Source organism: Pseudophryne corroboree, chromosome 5, assembly GCF_028390025.1.
Source record: "Pseudophryne corroboree isolate aPseCor3 chromosome 5, aPseCor3.hap2, whole genome shotgun sequence".
Classification (NCBI taxonomy): domain Eukaryota; kingdom Metazoa; phylum Chordata; class Amphibia; order Anura; family Myobatrachidae; genus Pseudophryne; species Pseudophryne corroboree.
Genome location: NC_086448.1, coordinates 285,086,638 through 285,095,218, shown reverse-complemented (window position 1 = coordinate 285,095,218; position 8,581 = coordinate 285,086,638).

Here is an 8,581-nt window from a genome sequence, read left to right as displayed (position 1 = left end):
GAGATAATATGTCATTAGTAACTATCTTTAGTGTATATAAGTTCTATTGCCTCTAAAATGTTCCACCTTTTTAATTACATATTGATTACTTCTGCAGCCTTGAATGTAGTTCAATACTCAGTAACAACTCTAACCTACTCATCCAGAAGGAAGGAATTATTTAGTAACTTTTATAACACTTTTTTTTAACAGTTCATATGATTCTATTTCTGCCATGTACCCACTTTTAATTTTGCAATATTTTTTTTAAATATCACTAACATATATTAGAGTACTGCACAAAAAAGGGGGTTAAAGCCAAATTTCTTATGACAAACGAGGATTCAGTGAAGCAGAAGATGAAAAAGTACTGGTTGCCAGAGCTTGCACTCACTAATGCTAATGGAAATAAAATGGAGTATAAGAAGGCCCAGGAATCTACAATCACAAATAATATACATTAGGTAGCCCAAAGTACTAGAGGAATAGTCCTGTTTACTATAGCAAGGACTCTTGACTGTAAAACACAGCATCATTCAAACGGATTGGATACGAAATGCTGGCGGTGAGGATCCCGCCGGTTGGAATCCCACTGTTCACAATGCTGATAGAGCCCGGTGAGTATTTTAACCCTAACCCTAGCCCTAATTATAAACCCAACCACCCCTCCTACGCAGCCTAACATTAACTGTCCCCTTTGGCAGCCTAACCCTAACCATCCCTTTTGGGCAATTTTATGGTCCCAGATTTTAATGACGTTTTCTCGACAGATGACTTTTGCTATTTCATGGTACACTTGAGGAAAGCACCACTGGCAATAGTAACTAAGAACCTTGCCAAAGCAATTATACAGTATATTAGATAAACGGCATAACCAATATGGGTAAGAAAGGACAGAGCTAAGGAAGTGGTTTAAGTTGCAGGTCCTGCTTTGGTTTGTAAAGTTCAGATTATTTCTAAATAAAATTTCAAATGCCAATGCTAATATATGCTGCGGACGCATGGCACATCTTATTACTATATACGATAAAAGTGCTCTGTACAGTCGCAAACACTACATCCCTTAAGAGAAAGCAAGTACACACACACATTGTAGGCTGAGGTCCAACTCTCAGAGATGTATATATTTGATATTAAAAGGGTATGCATACAATATAACATATGTACAGTATACCATTCAGTTATAATATATATATGTATATATATATATATATATATATATAGTTACAGAGTTACAATTACACAAGAAGCAGTTGTAGTTACAAAAGAATCAGATACAGCCAAATATACATACGCTTAGTTTCACTGGTCCTAGGCAGCCAGTCATAAGGTAGGAGACTTCTGATAATGGTGTGTGTGTGTGTGTGTGTGTGTGTGTGTGTGTGTGTGTGTGTGTGGGAATGCATCAGAGAGAGAGAGAGAGCTGCCTGGCATCTGAGTCCCTTTATACAGTAAAATAATGGGTGTATACAACAGTGGGTTTCATTTTCTTCCATTGGTCCAGGAGCCAGACCTCTCAAGAACTCGATGGTTCATTGGTCAGTGTGAGGGCTTTTGTCCTAGGTTGCAAACACGTGTGTCTGCCCCCAGGGTCATGCTGTGAGGCCAGTTTCAAGTCTCAGAAAGTCCTTTGTATTCATACATTTAATCATAACTAATCGTTGCAATGTGCTACAATCTACCCATAGCTATCAAATTAACACACTCATTCTCCCGATCATCTTGACACTAAGCATGATATGTTTAACTTGTTCCGTTCCAATAATACATATATATCTGATGTTACACTCTATTATATAAATACATTATAATGTCTAGTGCTTGACATGTTGTTGTCTATGTATAATTTATGTGTTGTATGAAATATGTGTTGAATATATCTTTGTGGCTTGTCTGTGTGAATGCGTATGCTACCATATATCGCTGTGCACGCTGCGTGTATGCGCACGCACAGTGACCCATCTGTTTGGATTTTGTATGTGGTGTGTATGTAATATTTTTGACTTCGACAGTGTGACATCACTCCTACAGACATTTTGTGACCCAGGGATTGGTAGCACTGGCCAGCTGCCTTTCATTCAACCATATTTTTTTTCTGTTTCATACAGTACATAATACATATGTACAAGTATGCTGTTCACTTAACTGTTGAAGCTTTAAACAGTTTGAATACCACTTATTTGGAGAAAAACTCCATACAAACCTTTTTAATCTCCGGTGTATTTCTGATAAAGGATCCAGCAATTAGAAGTTTATTGGCTAGTTTTTTATGTGATTTATTGTACACTTGTCGCTGCAGCCAGTGTATAGGTGAGAGAAGAGTTATAGTGAGAACCTACCATACTGAGGGGTAGATTTATTAAGCCTGGTGAAGTGATAAAGTGGAAGGTGATAACGCACCAGCCAGTCAGCTCCTAACTGTCATTTTTCAAACCCAGCCTGTAACATGGCAGTTAGGATGTGATTGGTTGGTCATTTATCACCTTCCACCTTATCACTTCACCGAGCTTAGTAAATCTACCCCCTAGTTGCTTAGACATGACTTGGCTAAGGTAAGAACTGTAGAATTAGGATGAGCAGGTATAATATGTAGGTCACATAAGCTTCTGTATCTGACAGCAGGGGCAAACGCAGGATTTAGTCAGGGGGTTTCCGTGTGCATTCACATTATTGCTGTAAGCCTATAGATTTTCCTTCCTTGATATCATAGTGTATTATAGTCTAGTATTACTAGCAGCACTAATATAAATGATCTTCAAATAGGTATTTATAGGACTTTGGGACAAACTACTAAAAGACCTTCAAATATAATTATCTAAAGACAAAGTTAGAACCGACTGTCCCAAGTAAGTATTTTTCTTATTTATTTAATCATGATAAATAATTAATTATAGGAATATTGCAACTTAATCTATATTGTCCTAAATATAGGAGCCCACAGGTTAAAATCCACCTTTCTGGACAACCTAAATAAGATCAATTTATATATTCTAGTAAGTAACATACAATAACAACTGGTTTCTACTATCTGTTAATAATATGTCAACAAATAGGACATCACTGAATTAAGAACGATGGTTTAATCATGTTATTATCATCTGAACAGGCACAATTGATTGCTATTGCTTTCGGTGTATTATTATTACCAGTCATCTACGAAGTAAAGCTATTTCTGTCATCAAAACACGAAAACCTAATAATTTTGAAAAATAGTAAGTAATGTCTATATAGACCCTGTATGAACTTGAAAATTTTTATAAAACAAACAAAAGTGATTGGCATTGACTATGGAGTCTTTCAGCTGACCGTCATTAATGAATAAAGTGTTTACAATTGAGCTGTTTATAACGATATACTGTATAAACTGTATAATTATCAAAATATGTGTAAATTCCTATTAAGGGAAACTGTGAATTACAGTACATATTATTTTCATACAAGACACTGTTTAATTTGAGAAGTTTATTCGTTACCTTTAGTAATTATCTAATTGTTCACTACATTAAAACACCCACGGTTTTCTTCTTTTTTCCACATCTAAAGACACCCCTGAAGAAGTTGCCTTAGATGAAACGCGTTGGTTGAAAGTTTGTCTTTCATTAGTACGCTAACAAAAGTGAATGGGCAATTAAAAGTCTGCGAGTTGTTGATATCTTTCTGGTGAAAAGATGTTTGTGAAAATGAATTTTTAATTGTTCAACAATTGTTTTAATCATATTTTAATTAAACTTTTTTGTTAATACATTGGGTGTATCTGTGCATAAGGAAGTAATAGTTCATCCTTGGTTCATATATGTTCATATACATTTCCTAATGGTTTAGTAGCAAAATTGAGATAATTCTAATTAGAGCGCCCTTCAGAAAAACTTTTTCAATACTATTTTATCGGGTCCGTATTTGCAAGGGGCCTACTTTTGAGGAAACAGTCTAAGATACTTAATAAATTGAATGTGTAATCAGCTAAACAGCCAATGTTTGTGGTTTAAATTCTCCACAAATAATATATTTGAATAGAATTACTGTGATAAAATCCACCATATATTCAACATAAGATAGAGCATTAAGGAACCGTTTAACATTTATATTTGACTTAATTGCTGCTTTTATCATAATGCCAATCTTTAGAGATAGGTCCAAATGAACACAAAATAGCAAAAATATTTTTAGAGATGATGAAATAGAAACTGATATGCAGTGTCGTAACTAGGTATGTGCGCTGTGTGCCTTGCACACAGCGCAGGATGACCTGGGGCGCAATCGGCCGGCCTCACAATCTACTCAGGTGATGAGTAACTGTCAGCTCCGCCTCCCCTCGCCCCAAAGCCGGAGCTATCAGTACAGCTGCATGAAGCCGCGAGTAATGCCCGGCCCCCGCCAACACAGAGCCGCAATGATCTCCGCCTCCTCTCCCAGCCAAGCCGGAGCTTATAGTGCAGCAGCGCGTGAAGCTGCAATCAATGTCCGTCCTCCACTCACCCGCCTCCTCTCCCAGCCAAGCCGCTGCCACCCCGCCCGACTGTGAGGGAAGCTGTATACGCTGTGTATATAAGGTGTCATACATTCGAAGCCTGTGTGTAGTGAGAAGCTGGGGCTGAATCGTCTCTGTGAGTGTGCACAGTGGACGGTATAGATAGGGTTAATGCACCCTCATGTAACCTGCACATGTGAGCGGCCGAGTATACCGTCCGCCTGCCGCAGTGCCCGGCACTGACTTGTGTTCCCGGTAGGTTACCTTGCTCAGGGGGGACACACGCGGCGGGCACTGATCACCTCAGCATGGATGGCGAGAGCTGTACGTGGAGGCCGCTCTGCCGCCTTACCCTGCAGGAGAGGCCGGGGATGACTGAGGCCTACTGATATATACCCGTCATTGCAAGAGCTCATAGTCTGCGCTGTATCGCAGTGTGCAATATACAACCAATTACATTTACCTATGGTTAGAGGCAGGGAGCTATATGCCAGTTAAGTCATAGAACACACCTAAATATAATATCTGCAGCATAGGCAGTAGTGGTGTGGCCTCACCTGAGGATTTGCAATATTATAGCATTTATTTACGGGGGGAATTACATGTAATGTTCCTGGTCCCTGTCATCATCTAATGTTGTCCCCTGCACCCCATAAAGGGACAAGAGAATACTTGTTATGTTGGTGCTCCTGTAAATGGGTGATACACTATGTGCTCAGCAGCACTTTGCTTTGAATTGAATTCATCCCATGTATGTGCTTGTTTAATTCATACCGCTTTCAGATTGCAAATGCTGGGTCGCACCCATGAATTGAAACTGGTCCTTCCCATTTGCGACCCGGCATTGTACCCTGAGAACTGGCTGCGGCTGAGTTCTCTGTCAGGAGGAGTCAGGAGCCGGCAACAGCGCTGGAAGAACGCACACATCACGAAAGTGCCTACACAGACACTACACTACACTATACTACAGTATTCTACACTACACTTCACTTCACTATATTACACTGCAGTATATTACACTACACTTTACTACAGTACACTACACTACACTATACCACAGTACACTACACTCTAAGGGTGGGGGGTGTGTGTAAGGGGGAATCTGCCTGCCGTACTGTGTTAAAGGGGGACTCTGCCTGCCATAATGTGTAAAAGGGGGACCTATCTTGCCGTAACGTGTAAAAGGGAGACGCTGCCTGCCGTAACGTGTAAAAGGTGGACGCTATCTGCTGTAATGTGTAAAAAGGGGACGCTGTCTGCCGTAATGTGTAAAAAGGGGATGCTGTCTGCCGCAATGTGTAAAAAGGGGGCGCTGTCTGCCGTAATGTGTAAAAAAGGGGACGCTGTCTGCCGTAATGTATTAAAAGGGGATGCTGTCTGCCATAATGTGTAAAAAAGGGGACGCTGACTGCCGTAATGTGTAAAAAAGGGACACTGTCTGCCGTAATGTGTAAAAAGGGGACGCTGTCTTCCATAATGTGTAAAAAAAAGGGGACGCTGTCTGCTGTAATGTGTAAAAAGGGGATGCTGTCTGCCGTAATGTGTAAAAAAAGGGATGCTGTCTGCCGTAATGGGTAAAAAAGGGACACTGTCTGCCGTAATGTGTAAAAGGGGTAAAAAAGGGGACGCTGTCTGCTGTAATGTGTAAAAAGGGGACGCTGTCTGCCGTAATGTGTAAAAAAGAGGACGCTGTCTGCCATAATGTGTAAAAAGGGCAGGCTGTCTGCCGTAATGTGTAAAAAGGGGAATCTGTCTGCTGTAATGTGAAAAAGGAGCTCTACCTGGTGTAGTGGCGCTTCTGTGCGGCGTAATTTGAATAATGGAGTCTACTGTGCACCATTATATGAATTGGTATTATTTTGTGGCCATACCCCTTTCCTGTGAAGCCACACCCCTATATTTTTTGCGCGCGCCTACGCCGCGCACTGCTGCTGGTTTACGATAAGGGGGGGGGGGTGCCGATGCTGTTTCTTGCACACAGCGCTAAAATGTCTAGTTACGGCACTGCTGATATGAACAAAAACAAGGATGACTTTTAAATAGAAACTGATATGAACAAAAACGAGGATGACTTTTACAACCTTATTAATGGTATGGAAAAACTTTCAGTAGGTGAATTAAAAAGTTGGTATTTCATTGTCACATTGGAAAAATATTTGGAAGTAGGTAGAGTATATGTGAGGTCTGAGACTTAAAAAAAACACATTTGGTAATATGAGTGAAGAATTCATGATGAGTTGGAAGAAGATTTTAGAAGAGGGATCACTCAAACTTCTTGAGTTACTAATTATGGAAAGAAAAAAAGAACTCAAAAAGATTGAGGAAAACTTGCATAAGTATGAATCCAGTCTGTTAAAATTTGAGACCAATGAAACATTTAAAACGAGGTCGAAATTGCACAGAAAAGATTAGATAATTGGAAAATGACATCATAGCAGTGCTTAAAGTGGTCCTAGAGAGGTGGTGGAACTCCCCCTCCCCTCCCCCCAGCGCCCATGTAATAAAGGTATTGCACGCGCCGTAGGCACGCGCGCCCTCAAAGGGGCTTGGTCTCAAAATAAATGGGCGTGGTCGCACAATAGTAATAATGCCCACAGTAATAGCACCCCGTAATATACATAATGCCCACAACATAAAGGGGCGTGGTCCCACAATAGTAATAATGCCCACAGTAGTAGCACCCCGTAATACACATAATGCCCACAACAGTAGCCCCCCGTAATACAATGCCCGCAGTAGTAGTACTCCTTGTGCAATGTCCACTGTACTGGTAGTGCCCACAGTGGTAGTACCCCTTATATAGAGCCCATAGTAGTGGTGCCCCTTATGCAATGCCCCCAGTAGTAGTGCCTCTTATGTCCCCAGGAGTGATGCCCCTTATGAAGTGCTCCATTTACAACGCCCTCATTAGTAATGCCCTTAAGGGTAATGGCCCCTGTAGTTTAGCCCCTGTAGTTATGCCCCAGTAGTTTAGCCCCCAGTGGTAATGCCCCTGCAGTTATGACCCCAGTAGTTTACCCCCCCAGTGGTAATGCCCCCAGTAGTTTAGCCCTCAGTAGTTTGCCCCATGTAGTTTATTCCCCCTGTAGTTTAGCCCCCAGTGGTAATGCCTCGTGAAGTTTAGCCCTTGCAGTTAGGGCCCCAGTAGTTTAGCCCCCCTGTAGTTATGCCTCCAGTAGTTTAGCCCCCAGTAGTTTGCCCCCTTGTAGTTTAGCCCCAAGTAATAATGCTCCTGTAGTAATGCCCCTGTAGTTATACCCCCAGTAGATTAGCCCCCTTGTAGTTTGCCCCATTGTAGTAATGCTCCCAGTAGTAATGCTCCCCTGTAGTAATGCCCCTGTAGTTATGCCCCCAGTAGTTTAGGCCCCTTGTAGTTTGCCCCCAGTAGTAATGCCCCTGTAGTTATGCCCCCACTAGTAATGGCCCCCTGTAGTTTGCCCCAAGTAGCTTGCCCCCTTGTAGTTAGCCCATTTAGTTGCCCTCAGAAATTTGCCCCCAGTAGTTAGCCCCTGTCTAGTTTGCCCCCAGTAACTTGATCCCTCATAATTTGCCCCAGTAGCTTGCCCCATTGTAGTTTGCTCCCAGTACCAGCGCCGCTTAGACTGAAACATATGTTTTGAAAAAAAAACATACTTACCAAGCCACGCTCCCGCATCCGACTGCAGCAGTCCTCTCGGCGTCCGCTCCTCGGCACTATGAGAGAGACGTCATGACGTCTCTCATGGGGCGCACTGACAGAGGCGGAAGCCGGAGCTCGATAGTGAGCTCTGGCTTCCGCTGTGGAGAACGAGCCAGGTGATCTCAGCGGGCGCCCGGCATCTCCGTGCGGCGCTGGGCAACCATAGGGCTAGGTGAGCTGGAGGAGGCGGAACTGCATTCAGGAATAATTATTATTCAGGAATAATTAATTTTGAATTATTACATTTTATAAGTTGAAATCACACATACGGAATTTAATCACTGGTGGACATAACACTCCCTATAGGATTAAACTTATTAAAAGGTTGTTATATAGTATATATAGGTAGAGTTAACACTCCATATAGGATTACATTTATTAAAAGGTTGTTATATAATGTATATAGGCATTACAATTAGATCCTATGGAAGGAACATATATATGTATTATTCATA